The 23,610-nt window shown below is 42.6% G+C and overlaps 1 protein-coding gene across 5 annotated transcripts in view; it reads left to right on the forward strand.

Annotated features, from left to right (window-relative positions):
• The window catches only part of ZNF423 (zinc finger protein 423), a 228,120-nt gene that overhangs the window by 181,189 nt on the left and 23,321 nt on the right, over positions 1–23,610 (forward strand). The window lies entirely within an intron of this gene.

A 23,610-nucleotide genomic window follows, 5' to 3' on the forward strand; every position in this document is an offset into this window, starting at 1 on the left:
TTGTCTCGTGGCAAGTAGATGGGAGTGCTGCTACTTTAAAATCTTTTGTGGTTTTTTGTTTAATTTTGTTTTGTTTTTTAACTGCAGCCAGACTTTTGTTTGGTGGCCTCCTGCCGCCTGAAAGATTAGGAAGAGGTTGGTGAGGTGTGTGGGACATATCAGGAGTCTAGCCTGGAGCTCAGGGGGGTTTATCTGCAAGCTCTCCCCTCCTCTCTCTTGCTCAGGGCATACAGGAGGGCAGCTGGAAAGAGGTGATGGAGTTTGCAGTGCCCCTTGCTCACAAACTCTCCGAGGGCTGTGCTGGCCATGAAGCAGAGCAGAGGCTTGGTGCAGATCCATCCCTGTGGCACATTAAGGCTCTGTTAGATTGGCTATTCAACAGTGTTTCCTCAGCCAACATTTTGGGTTTGGTTGATTAGATTATTTCTTAATACCACAACACTGTATAAGAGCATTTACTTTAGCTAATAAGTTTTAGGGTAAGCTGCAAGGTTCAAATGAGTCAATTTTAAGAACAAAAGATCATTAGAAAATTATTAGTTTAGAAGCTTAATGTTAAGGAGGAATCTAAACCAGAATTTTTAAGGTTGAATTGTAGAATATTCAAATGTCTTTATAGCTTGAAGAATTGTCTCCAAGAAACATCAAATTTGAGGCTGTAAAATTGAACCAGTCTACATCTTGACCCCATAACTCTGTTAATTGTGAATACATGAAAATTGCATCATGTAAAACCATAGGCAAGGTATTAGGATGGCATCTCTGAGTTGTATTGAAATGGCTGCAGAATGTAAACATTCCAGGCTCTGTATATATCCAAAATTTAGGCAACTTTCTGAAGCTCTGCAGAGAGAAAAGCTCTGAGTGGTTCTTGCTGAGAGCTCTCTGCACTGGATCCCAGAGGGTGCTGAGTTCCCAAAGTACTCACCGTGTTCCTGGAAAAGCAGAGTGTTCCCACATCTAGAGAGGATGTTTCTGTAGCCCCTTCCTCTTCTGTTCCTCAGCACTGCCAGGTAGTTACTGCCAACAGCACCAGCCATTCTCACTGCAGTACACCCAGTTGCTTCAAAGGAATTTTTGTGAAACCAGAGTATCCCATATTGTCAAGAGTTAATAATTATACCAAATATATGCTTGGTGATTAAATAACATGCAGCTGGAAAAATTAATCACTTCTTGCGTTGAGCAATGCTTAAGACTTTAAGAGCAGCAATAGTGCAGAATTTAACATTTAAAGATCCCTTGAAATGCCAAAGAATGAATATAAATGACCTGTATCTTGATACAGTGATGCCAGCCAATGGAAGTGTAGGATTTGATCCTTCTATTTTATAATAGGCTAGTAAATATCTTCTCTTGTGCCATGCTCCTCTTACAAGAAATTTTAGTCCAAGACCACCACTCCCTTATTAAAGCAAAAGTTTAGATTCATTTTCTATAAGGGCTGATGCTGTCTGTTTACCCCACTGCCTGGGGAGAGAAGAAGTATTCTTTTTTTTCTGCGCTCTTTCCTTCTTTCTTCATCCTGTCCTGCATTTTAAGATTTAAGACCTTATTTTTCAGAAACCTTGTCCCGTTGAAGAAAAAAGAATAAAATCAAAATATAGTGCCATTTTGTTTGCTTTGCTGAAGGCATAGACCTGAAGAATCAGTGCTGTGTATAAGCTGCCTGACCCTGCAGTTTCTCTTACCAGGGGCTCATTTGTATGCAGAGGGGATTAGTCAGAATTTACTGTAGCTTCGCCCTGGGGAGCTGTGAACTCCCTAGGAATATGCTCTGACGAAAGCGTGCAGTTGGTAAGATTAGAACAAACCCTTCTGCTACAGAAAGTGCCTTGGTCACTCACTAGGCCTCCAACATTGAAATCATTTTCATTTATAACCTTTTTGATCATTCAACCTCAAAGAAGCCTTGGCTTTTATGACAGCTTGCACCAAAATTGCCCAATTATTTGGGGGGGGCGGGGAGGAGAGGATTGAGGGAGAATCTGAAAACAGTCAGATGTGAGAGACAGGGCACTTGATCTGTGCTCATGGCTTTTTCTTCCCTTCTCCTACCAATATTTTTACAGCTGTTGACATATATTGAGTTACATGTGGCTGTGCCATATCCCTGTGGTATAGTTTCAAAGATCTGTTCACCATAAAGTGTGCTGTTCTCAAGTAAATGACTCTGACTTCAAGAAAGCACAGTAGTTTAAATGTTACTATAAATACAGGAGCTAAGACATTTTAATTATAATTTTTGAGTTATACAGTGCTCTGTACGTACACGAGGCATTTACAAAAGGCTGGGGATGTGCTCAGGTTACTGTGCTCTCTCGTGGATAAGGCAGTAACTGCAAGCAGCTCGTTCTGCTGATCCCCTTTATTTACGTGGATTTGCACAGTGTTTATTGACAATGAACATCTTACATTTGGGAGCTCAGCTGTGAGAGCTAAAGAAGGCAGAAAAAGAGGCAATTCAGAAAACAGTATATTCTAACGCATATTCAAGAGAGTTTTTTCGCTTTGGGATATCCTAGAAATGTTACTTTTGTCGGAATATGTTATAACTTTAGTTAGGAAATACCAGCACATCTATTGTCCTTTCAATGCCCTTCCAACTCGCATCTGATAACTAGGACAGATTGAGAATTCAGTACTAACAGATCTGTCAAATTTTTGAGAAAATCCCAGGGTGTGAATTCATTGCTGATTAATTTTTTTCATCAGTGTAGCAGTCTTGGCTTTAGTGAGGTTATTCCTAATTTGCTCTGATAAAAGGAGTAAAAAAACCCCATTCTTGAAGTGGGTGCTACTGTCTTGGGAATAAATAGGTACAGGGTGTGGGGAAAGCACAGATGAGCAGCAGTATGTGCCAGGAGGTTCATTTTTAGCTGTCAGTGGGTTGATGGTGCTATTTTATTTTTTTAGCTTGAAAACAAAACATAAAAAGGTTTCACAGGATTTTGTCTTGTACATCAGTACCAGTTATGCACAGTAAAGGTTTCCACTCTGGATACGGAGATCTGATCCTTTGAGTTTCGGCTGGTACATACAGTAGAATGGTGACTATAAGCTTAAACAATTGTGCAGTGTGGTGACATTGCCCTTTGGAGAGTTTTACTATTGAGATCTATCAAATCAAGTATCAATAGGACTCCCTAAATGAATTTGTCTCCCTGCTTTACCTGTGACCAAGTCACTGTAATGGAGATTTCAGCTATCTCTGCTGTGACTACTGCAGTAAAAACAGCTCGTCTCAGTGCCTTCAGAGCCTCAACCAATATTCACTGGAATCATTAAAAAAAAAGATCTTTCAATAAATCAATTTTGGATCAGGCCTTTACTGCAGGCTCGGATGCCCATCGTTGCTGATGGTGTGTTTTTGGTCATGCAGTCTACCAATCTACATAAATTAATAAATAGTATACATAATAGATGGCACACGTAGAGTGAACCACATCTTGTGGCTGCCCTTAAAGACTGCTGCAGTTTCCAGCAGCATTTCCCATGGCCTCGACAAGAAAAGCTGCTGAAGTTGGAGGCCTCTGGGCACTGTGGAAGTCCTCAGTGCCATTGCCAGCAGATCCTCCTTGACCATTAAGCAGTGTTTCTGTGTCACTCAGCCAGGGAACACTATGTACTTCCATTTAAAAACAGTTGTGAAGTCTCCTGAGTAGGAACTGAAAACCCTGGACCACCATCAGAGCTGCATCCTCTGGCCTTTCCCCTCCGAAATCGTGACAGCTATTTTTTAAGATGTTTTTGAGTAGCAGTGGGAAAGCATGCAGGCTGCAGAGTTTGTAAGAAGGTACTGAGGGCATCTAACCAACTCTTAACGTCTTTTACTGGATTTGAGCTCAAATCTTTGTGTGCTTCCTTTACTTATAAGTTCACCTCTTTTGTGAATCAAAACTAGCTTTTCCTGTGCAAATTGTACAGGAGAGTGAGGTCCAGAGAAAGATTTCTTTCTCCCTCTGAGCACCGCTACGAACTCTTACTGAAGAGAGCGAGACCATTCATCTTTAGCGCCTTGCAGGTTGTTTTTTCTTTCAAAAACTTCTTTCAAAGTCCGAGCATAGGCAAGTGATCTGAATGATGAGAATAAGCTGCAAGCCCCATACTGATGTACCTGGTCGCTGGGCAACATTTCAGGTGGCAGAGGCCGTCTGTTTGGGTTTGCCTTATGGACGTTTCTGTATGTGATACCTTCTATTATCCATGCTGGTTAAGCAAGGCTCTTCCTGAGACGAGGATTAGGATGCTTTGGTAACACTTTATTAATACATAGTTGGCTGTATACAAATGAAGAGTTTACTTAATTGATGAATTAAATATATATTAAATTTATATAACTTTTTGTTATGTAAATCAAACCCAAGCAATAACAACTCCTGTTGCTGGAGGCAGCTTGTGGGCCAGCTACCTTGCAAGCAGATGTCTGGCTGTGAATTCATCAAAGGATTGCATGTACAATTCTTGGCATTTCTTCTCATTATCACAATTATCAGAGAGTGTGGATGAGCTGGTTTTCCCCTACATCCCGTTGGATGGTTACTTTCCAGGGAGGAGCCTGGACGCAGACAGTGTCACCAATGCAGCATCTTCCTTGTCTGTGCAACCACCAGGGATGCACTGGCTCAGGCAAGCTGGGGCTGGGGCTGGGCCTCGGGGCTCTGTCAGAGAAGGCCAAGGGCATCCACGCCACTCGTGGGGCAGCCAATCAAGACAGACTCCTTCCTGCAGCTTGAAAAACTGGGGCCCAGTCACCTCCTTCTCTGTCTTTTAAATGACTTGTATTTGCCCAGCCTGCTTAAACTAAAATTTAAGATTTGTATTCAAAGGTACTGACTGACATGTTTCCTTTATGAATTCTTGTCGATTACTATTGATTTTTTTTACTGTGGTTTTCAAAATCCTACTTCTAGGACTCTGGAGATTTCCCTGCTGCAATAATAATGTATTGTCATTCTTAATATCTCAGATCCTTGACACAATATTCATATTAAAACCACAAAAAAGTTACATTAGAGTAACACCAAGGGTCTGAGTCGAACCCACCAAGACAGGGGAAATCAAAGTCAAGGATGAAAATTAGGGCTGACACCGTGAAACATATCCCATTGTACTTAAGTACTGGAGTTCATCTGTGATTGCAAGATCACTTGTGTTTGAGAGATGGATTCCTCCATACGGCAGGAATGAGTTATGATGTGTTGTAAATCCCAGGGATTAACTGTTGTAGTTGAGAGTGCCTATTTTTGTGGAGAGCTACATAAGCCAGCATTATGGAAGTCACTTTAACATATTTTATGAACTTTTGTTCTCTTTCACACACAGGGCTATTAAAAATTCATTCTGCATTTCTGCCACTTGCATAACAATTCTGTATCAGATTGTTCAGGTCAATAAGGAGAGACTAGAAATATCACAGCATTATCTGTATGAGCTTGTAGCCATTTTCCCTCTAACTTTATTGCCCCCAAAACATTATGCAGATATGCACTGTCGTTTGCATGAGTTCTAGAGAGTTTGATTTATTCACCTCTGTGATGTAAATGTGTTGTGTGAATGCTTGTTGCATTATGGAAGTATTGGAAGGCCTTCCATTTGACTGTGTCTTTTTGACCTTTCTCATACTGTCTCTTTATGAGTTAAATTTTTCCAGTCACACTTTTTTCTTGCTAAATTTGAGAGTTTACTTGAGTTGTTCTTTGGTCTCGCAGTGTGCAATGCAAAACTCTGTGGAGTGTTAGGAGTGAGAGATGAGAAATAACAGGGAGATTGCCCATGGCTGAGGAGAGGCTGGGAGGGCATTCGTGCTGGTGGACATCTCCAAGGGGTGTGGGCTGCTGATTTGCACGGGGTGCATGTGATTCTCTGCTCCCATCACCCACGTTAGCACCAGAGGGGAGTAGAAATGTTCTGACAAAATTAAACAAATCAAACGTGGAGGTTTGTATTTTAGAGCAGGGTGTTTTAACCATATTTTTATTAATGGTTTTAGAAATAGCTGTTTATCCCCCTTTCCATCTGCATCTCTCTTCTGTTATTAATGCTCACATGAGAATCCATCTGACAGTACCCTCCTGTTTCACCGAGGCAATGTGAAAGGGTTTCTTTATAAATGAGGGTTATGGGTCATTTGCATACATCTAGGATCTCTTTTTTTGGTGCTGTTCTGAGCAGTGAACAGATAGGGACAGGAAGTAGATGCATGCATTCCCATCAGAGAGGAGCATTCAGACCTTGTGAGATAAAGCACCTGAGGAACTCCACACACATGGATATGCACAGTTTGTGCAACATGACTTGGCAGTTGCTGGTCTTGATTATGACTAAGGGGCATGTGACAATGGATTGCTTTGACATAGATGTTTACCAGCTCTACTTCTTACCTGTCTCTGAAGACAGCAGTGGACTAAATTGAGGTTTGGTGTAATTAAGTGGGACTCTGTAAAACCCGAAATCTGTGCCATGGTGCATGAAATGTTCCACTATGTTTGGATATTCACCAGCACTTGTAGCATTTGTGTATGTTGTTTGCTGTTATGAATGTTCTGATACTGGAAAGCACAGCATTACCCCAGGTGCTTTCAAAGATGTGGCACTTTCTAGATTAAATTATTTTCGGAAACGCCAAATGAAGTTACAGGTTTACCTGGAAAGCTTATTTTCCTCTGGAGAGGTAGCTAATGCCTTTCCCTGATCACACTGTTGGCACTTTGCATTGGTTAACATGATTTGAATGGTAAATGCTGGTAACTTACTGAGTCAGCTTGCAACTATTGGTTCTTCAACCTACTGCAAATCACAGTTTTTATCATATCCACCAACATCCCCAAAGTGTAGTGTAAATGTTTGGAAAAGATGTGCAGTTACTGCTTGCATGTACCATTGGTGTGAGGTATTTCACTTGAAAATATTAAATAACATTGGGTCACAAAAGTCTTAAATAGAGGAAAACATTAAAGGAGCCATTAAAAACACAGATGTGCCCTAACACTATCACAGCTGATCAGTTTAAAGTAAATCCAGTATTTCCAAGAAAAAAAATTGGGTTTTGTCCCTTTGAAATTATGTATGCCTGAGTTACTCTTTCAAGTGAGTTGTAAATCCCTGTAAATGGGGTTAGCATTGGAATGAGTTATAGTTACAAAAATTGGAATGAAGATAAATCATGTTTCCTTGGTGAAAATCTAATAATAGCTGTTGGGTCCATACAACACTGCTCAGATGTAGATCCCCTGTTCTGTGACCGTGATGCGCTCTGAGGAGCTCACGCTGCCTGCTCCTGACATCTGGGGCTACAAGGCTCAATAGTGGGCACTTTCAACGTTTTAAGAATTTTATCAAAATGATGACACTTGAACTGATGCAAGCAGATGTGCACCTAAAATGAGGACACAAACTGGATTGCTTAGTTTTGGAAGAGTCAAGATGAGATTTTTTTTTAGTTTAAGAGTGATGATAATCCTGAGTCTATATAAAATGTCACAGGGCCAATGCAGCTTTGTTGGCCTGTGCCAGAAAAAGGCATTTTGGGGGTGATGGGGGTTGATTGGTGGTACAAAGACATGCGTAGGAGCACAGGCAGGGTGGAGTGGTACAGCTCTGGCAAGGTGTGCTGACCTCCCTGACCTGGTACCCTTCACAGGAATTAAGTTTGTTGGTTTACAGAGTCAGACCTTAAAAAAGAAATAAAAAAAATCCTTTGAGGCCCTCCCCATACTTTTCTAGGAGAGGTATTGGGGAGCTCTTGCTAACAAGAATCTTGGAGAATTATTAGTATTAAACTGCTGTCAAATTACCAAAGTGTAATAATGTACAGGACATGCACTTTCAGCCACTGTCTCTTCAGTGTTTGGATGAATGTCAAAGGGAATATTTTGTGACAGTTCCTTGTGACCCAGATTCCACAGAAGTCTCTTATAAAATAATCTTTGAGTGAACACTACTCGCATGTCCTAAGGACACCTCATCCCCGTGAACCCAAAGGTAGGAGTGAAGCTGCTGTGCACTGCGAGATCTGTGACTTTCTATCTGAGAATTTTGGTCTTGTTTGATAGTTCAGCCTTTGTGCCCTGCAGATTCATTTTAAATTGTCTGAAGCAGGAATAAATCTATTACAATGACCACCATTTAAAAAAAAAAAATACAGGATGGGTCTGTGAAGAGGTGTTAAAAAGTAGAAATGAAAGGGAGAAGTTGTAAGAAAAACCTGTTCATTGGACAGACCTGCAATGCAGTAAATAATAACCTCAGAGGTGAAAGACAGCCTGTTCTAGAAAAAAGGCAGTGGAAAGGACTTTTTTTTAATCTTTTTTTTTTAATTTTTTTTTTTTTTCTGTGGGTCTAGGGGAGAAAAGGTCCTTTATTCTTTAGTAACTTTTCTGATTTTAAATATGTGCTTGTCTGGTCATGAGGAGCAAGGTCATTCCTACTGCTCAGGGCCTAGGCTTTGTGCTGGCGTTGGCGGGAGCTTCTCTCCTCTCTCCTTTTCCTCCCTCCCTCTATCTCTCCTTTTCTTTTTCTCCTGAGGTGCAGATGGCCACATTTGCAGGTTAACTGGAACAGCTGGAGGCACATTATTAGCTTCCTGCTGCTAACTCATATTTGCTTAGATTTTTTTTTTTTTTAACAGCAACATAATTTACAAGTAGTAGGCCAGTGACAAAGCTGGCATGTTCTAAATCCGCATCTGATTTATATAATGCTGTTGCTTATCAGTGAATGAAGTCATAATTATTGCTTTGTACCATTAAATAGCATAAATATATAAACTGTTACACAAATTGCAGCAAATGTTTCCTCTAGGGAGCTCTAGACAAAATTTTAATGTAGTGCATTTGTCTGTGGTGGCAGTTTCTATGGTATATAATAATGTTGATAAATTTTACTGTAGCAAGTGACATTTTATAACATTAATCCTGGTGGTAAAAATCTGATGAATACTACAGCTGTACTAGTGGGTGCAAGAAGAATATAAGCTTTTGACACCAAGTGAATTGATTTTAATAGTTCTTTAAGGCTCCAAAGCACAAGAATGGTGCAGAAATCCTTCACTGGATGGGAAGAGGACTCAGGCAGGTGCTGGACAGTGAGGCACTGGGGAGCTTGACTTGACGATGGTGATAATTAATTCTTTTTAAAATCTTTATTGATTAATACATCCTTTGTTTGAAAAGCAAAAGAAAACCAAATGGTGCAGTGAAACTCCTTAAAATCCCCACCAGTTACTTAAACTCAGCACTTGTGAGTGAAGACCCTGTAATAAGTAGAGCTGCAGCCCTGGGTTCAGGTGGTGTTTCAGAGGTCAGACACAAGCCCTGCTGCCTGTGCTGGGGGCTGCTGAGGGGGAGACAGTGCACAAGTACATCCCACATGACCATGTGGGAATATGCCACTGGACAACTGGACAACTTGTGACACGAGGACTGCCATGAGAAGTTCTTTCTCTGATTTGACCTGTGTGTAGCAGGAATAGGCTGGTACTGGCAGGTTTCAGCACTAGTCAATAACAGCATAAATGATGTTGTAGGTTTTGCAGTCCTCTTGAAATTGCAGTCACGTTGCTTTGTGATCCAGAGCCCAGTGCCTTGAGTGGGGTTGGCCCACGCTCTCTGTGCAGGCAGTGCCAATGGTGCTGGCCCCAGGATAGTCCCCGTTAGAAAGCCCTGAGATTGTCACCACTCCTGCCTGAGGTGCCTGGCTTTGGTCATGGCTGAAAGCAGCTGGTGCACTCCCCTCCTCAGAGACACCTGCCAGGCATGGAGGCAGAGGGGGCAGCCCCAGAGCGAGCCTGGGCTGTGCCCTGCCTGTCCTGCCAGCTGTCTGAGGATTGGTTTGGTTTTGTTCCTGGAAATAAGGAGTGCTTATTTTCTCCAGTGAGTCTTTCTAAAATAAATGGATAACTCATAGGAGAGTCCTGGAGGGCCCTGTACTTGGGACACTTTTGAAAAATGAAGAGCAATGCACTTTTTGTACTCAGTTCATTTAGACTGCCATGACCCTTCCCCACTTGAAAGTGTATTTTTCCAGTTTTCTTCATGACATGACTTCTTTCCTTTTCAAATTCATGTCTCTGTTTCAATAGCATCAAAGATGGGCCAGCAGTGTTAAAATTGCAGCCCCCTGGCCATAGGGAAAATCCCGGTGACTTCAGGCTGAAGAACATTGAGGTGTCTGACACACACTGTGGCATGTTGATGCATTTTCCGTGTGAAAACCTGACATATCCTGTATGGATTTCCCCTCAGTTGTTTGTTTCCTGCATTTCACACACCCACAATAACTTTCTTCCTCTTTGCAGAAATCATTTGTTTTTTCTTGCTGAGGATTAGTTTACTGTTCTCTCTCTGGGCTGAAGTTCTGATGTTGGAACAATGTACAAGGAATCTCCCCTTAAGGATGTCATGCCTTCCTGCTCCTCTGCACCACCTGGGGACGAAGAGCAGAGGGCTAAGCAGCCCCCCCTCACCTGGTGGCAAGGGGAGTGCTGGTCTTTACACTCACCCTTGGAGATACTCGGGTATGGGCTATAAACTTTGCTACTGGCTTAAGTGGTTGGAGTTTCAGACACCAACACTGCTTTTAAAACACGCATGTGCCCAAGAGCACTGCACCTCACAGCTGAAGGCATTGCATTACAGGCAGTGATGTGTGGGAAGCCTGTAGCAAAGGCAGTTTTCCATAGGAGCAGTGTGGAAGTGCAAGGAATGGGAGTGGATGGCATCGTGCTGGGAGATCCTTGCTCCACTTTTTTTGCCCAGGCTTCCTCAGTCAGATCTTTCACCCCCACAGTGGAGCAGTGTCTCCAGGATGCTTCATCTGTGGGCCTTCCCCTTGCTCTGGCTGCTGGCCAGAGTGGCGGGTGAGGGAGCTGAGATCCATGACTGGTGGTCTCTGTCCCTTCAGAGGACCACAGGAGGTGCTGTGGGAGTGCCATGTAGCCATGGCTTTGGAACCCTGAGATTTATTTTGAAAGTGTATTGCTTGTTAACCTTGCACTTCTTAGTAAATTCCTGTACAAGCTTTATGGTTTGTCCACTGATTAAAAAAAAAAAAATTATTCTCGTGGGTCTGCCAGTAACATTTTTAGAAATAAACACATTTTATAATGTACTCTGGAAATGTGAATCCTAAGCTGTAAGATACGTTTGCAATGACTAATTGGCTCAGCTCAATGCATACCTGAATCATGGTTAATAATAGCAGGGGCTGTGCAACCTTTGTTATGTATTGTGCAATACTGCAGTGATTCCCGGCACCCTGTGGAGACCACCAGGCCAGCCCCAGTACCAGGCACTTTACAGAAACTGCCTCAAAATCTTATGAAAAGCTGCTATGCTGTCCCACAATATGAACCAGGTGAGCAGCCATAAGCTTGTGCTGTTAGTCCTGAGCTCACAGCCTCCCCCTCCGGCAGTGCCAGTGGATGCTGGGCTGTGGGTAGGTCTGGCTGTGTTTATTCACTTCAGCATCTTGATGCAATTACAGGGGTGATGTTTGTCCTGCCAGCTTGGTCCATGGCAGTGTTTGGTTTGTCTTTAAAGGATGGTGAAGATGCATTTGATGCCTGTGCGTGAAGCAACAGGGCCATCTAGAACAAAAGCCTGCGTTACATTTACCTTGCAAAGTTGCTCTGCATTAGTGTGTCTACTGCAAGCACTTATGCTTCGATGCAGTGTGTAATTTTTTTTTCAGCTACTGTAAATAGATCATCTTTACAGACCACAATAAAATGTTTGTGTGATGCTTAACTGTACATTAAGTAAAAACCTGCATTGCAATATCCCTGCATTCTTTCTATTGGGTAAATAAGAGCATAAAGACGAGTATCCCCACCACTCCTATTACCACGCTCAGCACTTAGTTACATCAGAAAAATGAGGCATTGTTCTGCCAACTTTTGTTTCCCTCCATTTGTGTTACTCACCACTTATGAATCCAGCATGCCGACCTATGCAGCAATTACTTCTGAAATCCAGCTATCATGGCACACGTGGGTACCACGGCACAGCTACTGCCAGGGGTTGATGGTTAGCACTGGTCTCCTGTGCTTGCAACTAGAGCATTAAGTGTTTGAGCTGGCGTATAACTAATAGCATTTGGAAGGTGTAGGTGTTACATTGTCTACTGAAGCACGATTTATATTGCATTAAGGCATCCTGGCATTTTTAAACAGGCTAAAGGGGTTTTTCAGCTGTGGTCAATTATTGGGCTGTTACACCAGCAGTGTGCAGGGTGTTTGGGTGGTCACAGAAGTCTGTATTGTATTGACACCTCGCCCAGGCCCTTGCAGACCGGCTGAAGCAGTTGATGTGTTTTGCAGTTCATCAGCTGTTTAGCACTGTTGTGGGTTTATAAGGATATTGCAAAATCTCTTCTTATATGCTTTTGCTTGACTGTCCTGTTCATTGCTCATGTCTTCTCCTCTTCCTCTTAAGACTGAGCACTGGGACTGCACCTTCACTGCTGCATAAATTCACACAACTGAATGTTCTCCCCTCCCCTCCCCTCCAGATATCACGAGGGCAGGATGCAAGGTCAGCTACTGCAGTTCAGCTCGAGATCAAGTCAACTATTTTACAGGGGATCTGGGGGCAGGAACTGAGGTTCAAAACTGCCTCTGCTTGTATGGAGAAATCAATATTTAGCTATAAAACTAGGAGAGGCATGGTTGGGAATCACAGTCTGAATGAGAGGGTTCCAGGAATGTCATAGAAGATAAAACAAGAGGAAAACATTTTGAATTTACTCTTTGTGTATTGAGGCCTTTTATTATTCATCAGTAAGTAAATATAAGCTAAGGGAGTGATTTGTTTCTAACAAGCTTATAAAATACTAGAGTCATTTGTGAGTTTATTGGAGTGCTGATTATAAACATTCCCTCATGCACACTCCTTTGTGTCAAATTAACATTCAAAATACAAATATTGTATCTTTGAATATTTCTGTAATCTCTTCCCAAGTATTTGAAATCTTTGATGAGAGACGATTTACGATGTTACGTGAAAAGTAGTCAAGCACTCTGTCACAGTTTTGGACATATTTTTCACTTCTTTGGCATTTGCTTTGCTCATGCTGCTTCTTTGAATTGCCTGCTCCATGCTCTAGCATTTAGGGTTTTGATACAATGCATAATTGATGCTCATCTAGCTGCAAAGATTTGACTGTTGTGTGAGCTGCACTGCCTGTGCACCACTTCCCAGGATGTGTCTGCAACTCGTCAGTGCCAGAGTGTGATGGGAGGAGTGGCTGGTCATGCTGGGGCTGGGTGGCCTTGGCGTGGCTCCCTACAACCTCCTGGGGCAGTTAAGGCACACAGGTGGCACCAGGGTATCAAGGGTCTCCCAAAGTGCTCCCTCAAGGAGCTGGACTTCGTGGCCTCATAAGCCTCAGGTGTGAATAGAAAGGAAGCCCTGTTCTCACACTTCCTCTTGTGCAGTAATGCACTTTCTCCTGGTAATCACAGGGAATAGAAATGTAAAGAATATGCATGATCTGCCACTCATCCCTTAGACCATGGTTTAGACCCATCCTCTGCAGGCAGTTTTCCCAAAGAATAAACTGCATGGGGAAGGCATCCTGAGGAGAGGGTTCCCAGAGTGCTGCTGGCTGGGACCAGGGAGCTTTAGGGAACACATCTTGGCTGAGCTCCTTGCTGCTCCCATGACCCTACAGAAGTGCCCCTTGACCCTCTCCATGCTGGTAGAGCAGGTGTGTCTGTCATTTAATGGAACTGACCTTTTATTTTTATTTTATGATTTTGTTTTCCCCCATTCCCACTAAAATATTGCCCATATTGTCAGTACCCAAATTCTTTACTTTTCCTATTGGTGTGTACCTTGTTTTTACTAAGCAGAGGAAAATCCTGCAAGGGTGGGTCTTAGGCTAACATTATTATAGCTGCTGCCATTTAAAAAGTCAATTTTTGCCTACAGGCAAAGTATTGTTATCAGAGTTCGTGCCTGTTTTGCATATATACGGTTGTATCTTCTCTACCTCTCTGGGGTGACAGGAGCAAATGCCGACTTCTTAATGCCGATCGTTGAATCTGGGGTTAAAATAAGAACTCACAAAAAACCAAAAAAGAGTAATAAAATGATGGGTAGCAGGTCTCTGACAGGCTTTTATTGGTTCCTTTCTGGTTGAAGCAGGGACTTCATGATGGCTTGATTAAGAATCTTACTTTATCTGAGGGTGCAGCTGAAAAATAGCTTGATCTTTCCTCATTTTTCCCTCTTTCTCAGTAACTTTTGTAAAGCTGTGGAATGTGGTCCTTCTCATGTGGGCTTATTAGGTGAATACCCCTAAATCTCTTTCAAGTTCAATGATTGCACATCAGGCCTTTCTCTACAGCCATCCTACTACACCTTTTGGATCTTTCCAGGTCATCTCAGCCATGCTTGCATGGCTCCAGCCCATTCCTACCTCTGAATATGCCATCCTGCTGGGAACATCTTAGTGCTTCATTTTGGGCAGGGGCTTAGAACTTGTTTTTTAACTTCTGAGGATGAGTAGAGTTGCTGAGAGCTCAGGAAACCTTTGCAATGCCATGAGGCCAAGATCTGGGTGAGTTTAAGCAAAAATAGCTGTGTAGGAGTCCTGCTGTTAATGAGCCATCAGAGCCTCCTGGATGTCTGTGTTTTGATACAGTGGCATGCTCACGCTTTCCTGTGGCTGGAAGAGGGCTGCTTCGGCACCATTGGGTTTTCCAGATACCTTTATTTGAGCAAAAATACAAACTTTCCTTATATCTTACACTAAGTTTTCTGTCACAGCCCACATATGTTCTTTGGAGTCTGTCTACAGCATAAGAGTTTGCACATGGCTTTCCTTAATGGATTAAAAAGCTAATGACATATAAAAGAAAGAAAATGTGTTTCTAAAAAATAAATAAAACCAAGCTGGCCATCTTGTGCACTGAGAGCATATCTGCCAACAGCCATATGCCTGACTGAGCTACTTATATTAAAATAGAAAGGGATTTGTTTACAAAGGTAGAAGCCAAAGTCCTCTGAGTTTAGGAGCCTGGAAGAAGGTTTCTGCCTGTGTTGCCCACCCACTGATGCCCTTTGCAGCCCCGCAGGATGAGTGTGCTGGCCTTGAGCTCTCTTTCTGTGCAGAGCTCAGAGTAACTGCTTCAGTGCTGCCTGTCCAGCTCCAGATCATATGTGAAGGGTGCAAGGTGGCTCGCTCACGTGCAGGACAAAGAACAAATGTAAAACTGTTATTATTTTGGTATTAGGTTTTATATATTGTATTCAGTGTTTGTATGTTAGGTAAGCACTACCCAGAGTAACTTTACAGCCTGTGTTATGCAGAGCCCTTTCTCAGCAGTGAGATCTCTTCCGAAAGGTCACTGGGTTACAGTTTTTCTCCTTATTCGAGATGAAGCTGCCACAGGGTATGATTTCCACCTGGACTGCGGAGTGTTAATCAAGCAAATTCCTCCAACATCAATGGAGATGGTCTGTACGTTTACTTGTGCATATTCCCACAGTACAAGAATATATGTCTGCATAATGCAGAGGTGCTTAAGATATTTTCTTGTTTTCATGCAGATTCTTCTTTTTGACTGCCTTAAGGAATATCATGCGTTACTGCACCATAGGATTCCTGACTTAAAATATGTCTGATAGGGGGGTTTCATTCTTTTGGGCATATTTGCACTTAACGAGCTTTGAGAGATATTTATGCCATGCAAAATCAGTTACCTATCTTAGCCAGCCAGACCTTATTTAGTCACCCTTGGTTCCCTCTATTTGTAGTGGCATCTCATTTTGTCAGCTCCAATAACTGGTTTGTGTCCCTGAGCTCCAGCCCTGGTCTGTGGGGAGAGGGAGTGAGGGAGGGGCCTTGGTGTAGGGGTTCGGGACAGGAGCCTCTCTAGGCTGGGCTGTGATGTGTGTTCAATGCTCATACAAACAAGTAAGCTCTGGTGCAGTTGTGCTGAATGATCATGTCAAGATAGCTGGGTAACCACCATTTTTATTTTCCAAGAAAAAGCTGAGATATTTCTGAGTTTTTTGCCTGTCTGCATGTGTTTCAAAGAAAAATTTTGGTCTGTAGGTTGCTAAAGATGCCATAAGAGATTGTTTTTTAACCAGGGGCTTTTCCCTCACAGTACGGTTTCTTAATAAGAAATTGAATCCCTGTTTAAAAGAAATGCATTTGTTTAATCTAAGTGGATGCACACTGCCCCAGCATTATGGGGATGCAGTGTTTAGCCAGTGTCTGAGCTCTTTGATGATCTGCCACAGAAATAATGCTCATGGTTGGTTTTTGCTTGCACTTATAACTTTATGCCCAATGCACCATTTCCCAGATATCTATACTAACGTAAGCTTTAATTTGACCATAGCATACACTGCTATAAAGTTTATCCACATTGCTGGATAAGTATTTCCAGATTTACGCAGAATTTGCAATATCAGAATAAGGTCCCTCACACCAGTTCACGTGTCCTCACACAAGAGGCATTGCACCAATGCAGGGATAACGGAATTTTTCTTTGCTGATGCAAATAAAACTCTACCCTTCCCCCCACTCCCTCAAAAAAACCCCCAAAAGTTTGACATTTATTGTGTTTTGATGCCTTAAAGAACCTCCAGTGTTTCTTAGTTAAATTGTACATTTTTGTGTTTTCATTTTACTAAATGTTCTATTTTTATTTCTCCTTTTACCAGTTTTTCTGCTTCCCTGATGCCACCATGGGAGTGGTTAATGCCTTTCTCCTACTCTGTGCGTTGCTGGGTGTAGTTGACAACAACTGGCTTGTAGCCTGTCTGTCATGTTAATTATATATTATTAGAGACCATTAATCTGATGATTATTTACACGATAGATTTAAAGTCTATCATGTCAATGTGTACTTTGGAAATTGTAATCTGAAGATCAGTGATACACATCAGCGGGACTTTGCATGTTTAAAACATACTGTGTGCTGTCCCGAATGTGCCCGGTTAGCTCAGGAGGCTGCCTGCCCTCACTGGGATCCCCACCCCAGGAGCAGACAAAAATGCCTTTAAGCAGACAAAAATGCACCCAGAGTTTGGCTTTTGAGCAGTGGCTGTGGGATGCAGCTGCCACCCCTTGCACAGGTGCCCCGGGCAGGGGAGGGGGATGTTGGCGAGAGGGAAGGCTTTACCTTTGGCAACTCTCACTCGCGTCCTGGCAGCTCTGGGGGCCCCTGTGTCACCACAGCCGAGGCACACTGGGCCTGCAGGTCTGGGTGGAATGCGGTGGGGAGGGAGCACCTCGGGGCTCTGGTGGCCCTGGTGTTGAATCTGGGGAATGTGCCAGGCCTGTAAAATGAGTAAAAAGGGCTTTACACCCATTTCAACTCGGTTTAAAGCTTTGCATGTTTTAAAAGCACTTGGCATATTCCAGTGGGATGTTTAATAAGAGTATAATGATGTTTTAATTTTAATTTTTAATTTCACAAGAAGAATAGATGCCAAGTAGATACTAGTTATTGCTGTTTGTCTGTATTGAGCTCTTCGATGTGATATTGTCAGTAGGTTGGGAGGATGAATGTATTCCCTCTGTGTAACAATGCAGGGAGCTGCTCCCAGAGAAGAGAAGAGAGTGGAGAAGAAACCAGGAGTAATAAGGGATATTTAGGTTTCAGCAGCACAATGGTATGAGAAAGGATAGTGCATAATGGGCTGTGTGGCCCTGGGCTTGGATTCAGGGCTGTATTACTTCAGTTCCATCAGGTGTTGACATTAAACTTGAAATAACACAACTGTGAATATTTCAAAACATGGAAATACATGACTTGGGTTGTGTTCTTATTAAACTCTAGTCATTCTTAGGCATTCATTTGTCTGGATAAAGCTAATTCTGTGTCTGGGTGTATGGGCTTGCACCCTCAAAGGCAGCATGTGTTTCTTTTCCTATATGGGTTTTGCGTTTACATGGAAGCCAAGGGAGTTATTCTTTAATAGTTGATTAACTATTGTGAAGGAACAGCCAGACCTATCAGGCTTTAGTCCAAAAAAAGTTTTAACATAGGCTGTTAAAAAAAGGCATCTTCAGAGAAAGGCTGATAAAGTGTGAAGTTACTGTGCTAAAGTATAGTGCATTTCTATAAGTTATCTTTATGCAGTTTTCCAGACTAATATCTAAATCTAAAATAAAGCTCTGCAGGCGCGTCCCTCTGGGGCTCTGCAGTCAGCAGATAGATGATGCACAACTCCATGAACTCCTTTGAACTTTCAGATTTTATTTTTCTTGTAAACTGAAAATTAAGTTGATGAAGCTGGGCCCGGCAGACCCATCTTGTGTGCCTGAGGCTCAGCCTTCCCCTTAGGAAAGCAGTGGAGTGGGGGCACAGCCTGCAGGGGAGGGAAGCAGGGGCTCTGAAGCACCCCAGGAACTGCCATCGCAGTCAGTAGGAAACTCCCTGCAATCTCATCCCCAGTCCCTCTGGGACTGTGCTTCTTTTTGATGGTCATTTTAATATTGCAGTGTACTGACATGTACTGGAGGCAGTGAACTTACAAGCTACCCTATAAATAATTTGGCATCTAATTCTGCATATTTTGAGCTTGAGGTCCCCTGAGATGATGAAAGAATTTAAAGCCCATTGTGTGGTTGGGTTAATTTAGCCTGGAAAAGAATACCTTTTTGAGGGCAAAGAAGTACATGACAAGAAACCTTGCTTGTTACCAGGAATCCATGAGCTCTTCCTCTAGCCCCTATGTTTACCAGCAAGTCCTGTGGCTTCTGTCTCCTAATATCTTCCAGATTTCCCAAATCCCATTGCCCCAGAGAGCTTCCCCACCTGGAGAAGAGTGATAGCCCCTTTGTGCTGATAGACCTTTGTCCAGGCTGCCTGTCCCTTGGAAAGCTATGAAGAACAGAACTGATTTTAACGAGCCTTATCCAAAGGCAAATGTGAGGAAAAACCGACAAAAATACAGAGTTCCCAACATACATTTGTGTGTATTTTTCTTGGTTTTCCCTACATAGTTTCTAGAAAAATCCAAGCGCCTATGTTATCATTTTTCATTAAAGTGATGTTTCTAACCACGGTGGACAGCTCTCATATCCCTTGAAAACTTATAATAGTAAAATTGTCATAAGCATGAAGCAGGAATGCAAGATTTTATTAAACAATCTTCAGCTCATAAAAGACATCAGTGTTGTGCCATTCTAGATCATATAAATATATTTCAAAGCAGAATCATATTTCAGCAGAGAGATAGAGCACAAAAGAATATGATTAGCGGATAGCAACATAAAATATTAAACCATCTAAGAAGGGGTGTAGGTGTATGTTTATCCACATGGGCAAGTTGGGGGGCGAGAGCAAGGCAAGATTTTGGCAATATATCAGTAGAGCCCATGAGCACAGATATCTGTGGCAATTTGTGTGTGTGTTTTGCAGTGGCGGGGGGGTCTGGCATGGCTTCTCGCAGCACAGAGCTGGGTGTTCCCGCACAGCCGCGCAAAACACTGAGGGAACATGATGGGTGTCTTTAGTCCGGCAGAGTCGTCAAAGGGAGATATGAGCTCTACCTGGATAAATAAGTATAAATAGTTTTCTTTCTGATATGTGACCAGATTATTTTCCAGTTGATTTCCAGCCAAGGTCCCAGGGGGGCTACAGATCAAAAAAAGATAAGGGTCAGTTACAAGGTTGAGCTCATTCGGCGTTGCCATGGTAACTGACCTCCAGCATCCCTGGGAGGACGGCACCCAGCTCCCCAGGTGACATTTCTGCTGCCACGCCATCAATCCGCTGCCTTTCACCGCCCGGGCTGCCTAATCACTGGGGCAGCGCTGCAGAGCAGCTCTGTGCCACCGGCCCGGCCAGGGCAGGAGCACGGAGTCTCCTCACCCTGCAGATGCCCAAACAGCAAGGAAGGGGCATTGGCTACGTCCTCTGGGATTAATTACAAAAATCTAATGGAGCAGTGTGGTCCAAATGGTTTGTATAGCAGGTCATGGGCTTAGGCAGCAATGGCGGTGAGGAAATGTCATCTGTTCAGCAGACATCGTCTTCATCCGATGTGAGCATCTGCGAATTTGCCATCCCCTTGTAGCAGTCACAGTGTGTTCTCAGACCTTGGTTTTACCTCCATTGTTGGATTGTTTTAAATGAATACCAGTGGTGGAGTGTTGCTAGCCAGATGAGGGGTCGAAGGGGTTCTCTGCAGGCTTTGTTTTGGAGAGGGGTGTCCATCACTGTCATCCTACCCTGGTTCCAGTCCCTTACTCCTTCACAGCCACATGGAAAAAATTACTGGGGAAGCTCCTTCTTTTCTTATGTTATAAATTTTTCCCTTTGATTACTTATTTACTAGGAAATGAATTGCATAAACAGAATAGTTCCATGCAGTTTTCATTTTATTTCCCTGTGTTCATTCCAATTTCTATTTATTTCTACTATAATTAGAGCACATGGCCCATTTAATTCTACCAAATTTATGATCTAATGGACAGGAGAAGGTTCTCTGTGAACACAGTATATTAATGCTTTGTTACACTGACTCACAGTATTTCAAAGTTCATTAAAAGCATGGTTAACTCGTGGATGTGAACATCTGAGTTCAGGAAAGAAATTCCCCTTTATTACCTTAATTTGCTGCAGTGGAGTAGAAATATACCGGTCTGGGACGCTCTAGTACAGGATGCACGTGGTGTTGTCAGGAATGAGCATCAGATTGTCTTACACGATCTCTCAAATTAGGACTATTGCAGTTATTCCATAAGGGAAAATTTTGCTTTATTAAATCAAGTTGAAGAGAGAAGTTTTAACTAACAGTAAAGACAATCTTGATTTTTGTTGTTCCGATCTCCCTTTTTTTGGTATGATAACATGTCAGTACATGACAGTGTTAACGCATACTTTAATATTGCCATTAATATAGTTATAATTAGAAATGCAGCTGATACAGTACACGGGTTTAATACAGCATTATTAATTATACTGCATCCTCGCCAGGAGGCTGCTGGTGTCGGTTCTCTTAGAGGCTTAGAGACTCACTGTAATATGTATTAAATGCACATTGCTGCAGCAGAAATAGCTTTATGGAAAATCATATTCCCACTCTAAAATGGGCAGAATGACAGTGTAAGTGCTACTAAGCACCCTATCAACATATTTAAAACTATCCTGCAAACGCACCCAAACTTGGGAACAATGAGCGACGTGCTTTGCCACCGCAGTTCAGCTGGGTCTGCACAACCCACTAATCCTCACTAACAGGCAGTAAATTATGTACCTCCAAATTTATACAAATGCCTGCCTTTGACATCAGTGGGCACCACCCAGGTTTCACCTTCAGGATTCAGATAATCAGCTCTCATTCCTACTGGCTTCCCTCAAGACCAGTATGGAAATAAGTATGTGTCTGCCAGGGATCAAATGCTTTTGGAGACAAAAGTAGGTACTGAAAACATTACAGGATACTATCATCTCCCCATGATACTTTTACACAAAGCGCTCTGTTCCTCTTTTGGCCTGACATAGTTTCAGCCTGACAGAATACAGCAGGCCTGCTTGTTTTAAACAAGAGCATATCCTATTATTTTTTTGAGAAATGAAGTGTAAAATTAATGTTTATTATTTTGAGCTCAGGAAAAAAAAAAGCCAAGAAACCCAAGATTCTTGTTTGCTGTGCATTGCTCGTTTAGTCCTGCAATCGCTCGATCCCCACACAGATACACTTATGAAGAAATGGGAGAAGATCTGCCTAACAAGCTGTAAAAATCTGCATTTTATTTTACAAATGAGAGGGGCTGCATAATTCACTTGAGTTATGTAGGTCTCTCATAGATGCTTGTCATGTTTAAAAAAAAAAAATGAATAAGAATGAGGGAAATGATGATATGTTTTCCATTGCTAACACCCAGCACCACACATTTGACTGGAACATTGGCTGTCATGCTGCATTGTCAAAAAGCCTCCTTGCATGTACCTATATGATCTTATATAATTCAAGGAAGTTATTCTCCAAAGGTGACTGAGTATCCCTATACATGTGCTGTGTTTCTGTGTAAAATAATATGCTGTAAAATGCCATAGAGGAGAGAGTGATTATAGCAGCAATTCTATCTATATCTTTGGGCATTTTCATATTTTGAATACACATGCATGAAAAGAGAAACGTTTGTCATGCTAACCATGGTACTTTTTCCCCCCTTTTTTCTTTCTGGATGGTTTTATAGACACAAGAAATACATAATGGACTCCTGTGGGAGTGGAATAAAAACCCCCACCGGTGAGGAGAAGGCCTTATAATTCAGAAGTGGATTTGCAAATCAAAAGGTCTTGCCTCGAGTGGGATAAATTTCCAGATCTGCAGGAACCCATTATGTTTTATTATTTTTCATTCGAGTTTTAGTTTGTTTGTTATGGGTTTAACTATTTAAAATACTGCAGGGATCAGCCAAGAAAATACACAGTCTCTGTTACCTAATTAAACATACCAAGCTTGTAAGAATATACTTCAATTGAAATGCTGAGCATTGTTTGGTTTGGCAGGTTTTTTTTAATTTTACTCAAATTATAGGTATTTAGGCTGCAAAAGGAGCAGCTGTCTAGTCATCAGTATGTGTCTGCCCATATTTATTAACACATGTGCTCACACCGGACCTCAGGCTGTACATGAATCACTGTTTTCCAAATACCCAGTATGTAGAGGGTAGAAAATTAATGTCAAACATGATTTCTCTGATTTACTTGTAGAAGGAATTTGTTCCATTCCCCCCAGTACCTGCTTTGTCCTCTGCAGGTTTATTGCAGTGCTTGGTTGCTGTACACAGCGGTGTGGCTGGGCGTGCTCAGCAGGAGGCACATGTCCCTTCCCCATCTCTCCTCCCCTCCAGAACAGATTGCAAAGATTGCACAAAGCCAAAACTTTTCAGGCAAGAGTCTGATGGGAGAAGCCAGCCTTACACTACAGAAAGGAGAGAGGGCCAGGTGGGAAGCCCACACATCAGAGAGGGCCACGTGCCTGCCCGTAGTGGCTGCCCAAACAGAGCATTGCAAACCTTGTGGCGTTCTAGAAATATCCCAGTCCCTGGTTATGTCTTCCCAAGGAATTTGTAGAGCTGCTGTCATGGAGCTACCAACCCTTTCATCTTTCTGTTTCTGACTCTTTCCTCCCTTTCCTTTTCTCTTTTTATCTCCTTCCCAGCCCACTTGTTTTCTTCTCCCCATACTGCCTCCCTCTTCCCCACGGCAGCTCCAGTGCCGGCACTCCCCATGAGCACCCTGGGCAGGGCAGAGCACACATTGCCATGAGGATTTCCAGAGCCCACCTGGCAGCACGGGCCGCTCTCCACTGGCATATGCTGCTGCACAAGGCACTGCATGGTTTTGTGTTGTTTTTTTTTTTTCTTTTTTTTTTTTTGTTGTTTTTCACAATGCACCCTTCAAGGCTCACATGCTCTGGGAATTACCTCCAGCAGCAAACATGCCATGTGCTTGGGTACGGGCTGTGCCCAGCGTTCCAAGTGCAGAATCCTGCTGTTTGCAGTATAGTCTAAGGTGAAGATGGCATTTCAGCCCTCTGTCAGTTTTGGTGTTGAATTCACACTATGAAAGTAGTTTTAAATGCTGCTTGACTATTTAATAATCTATACCCAGGGCAGGCTGCTCTC

The sequence above is a fragment of the Corapipo altera genome, unplaced genomic scaffold, assembly GCF_003945725.1.
Source record: "Corapipo altera isolate COAL_440 unplaced genomic scaffold, ASM394572v1 62, whole genome shotgun sequence".
Taxonomy (NCBI): Eukaryota; Metazoa; Chordata; class Aves; order Passeriformes; family Pipridae; genus Corapipo; species Corapipo altera.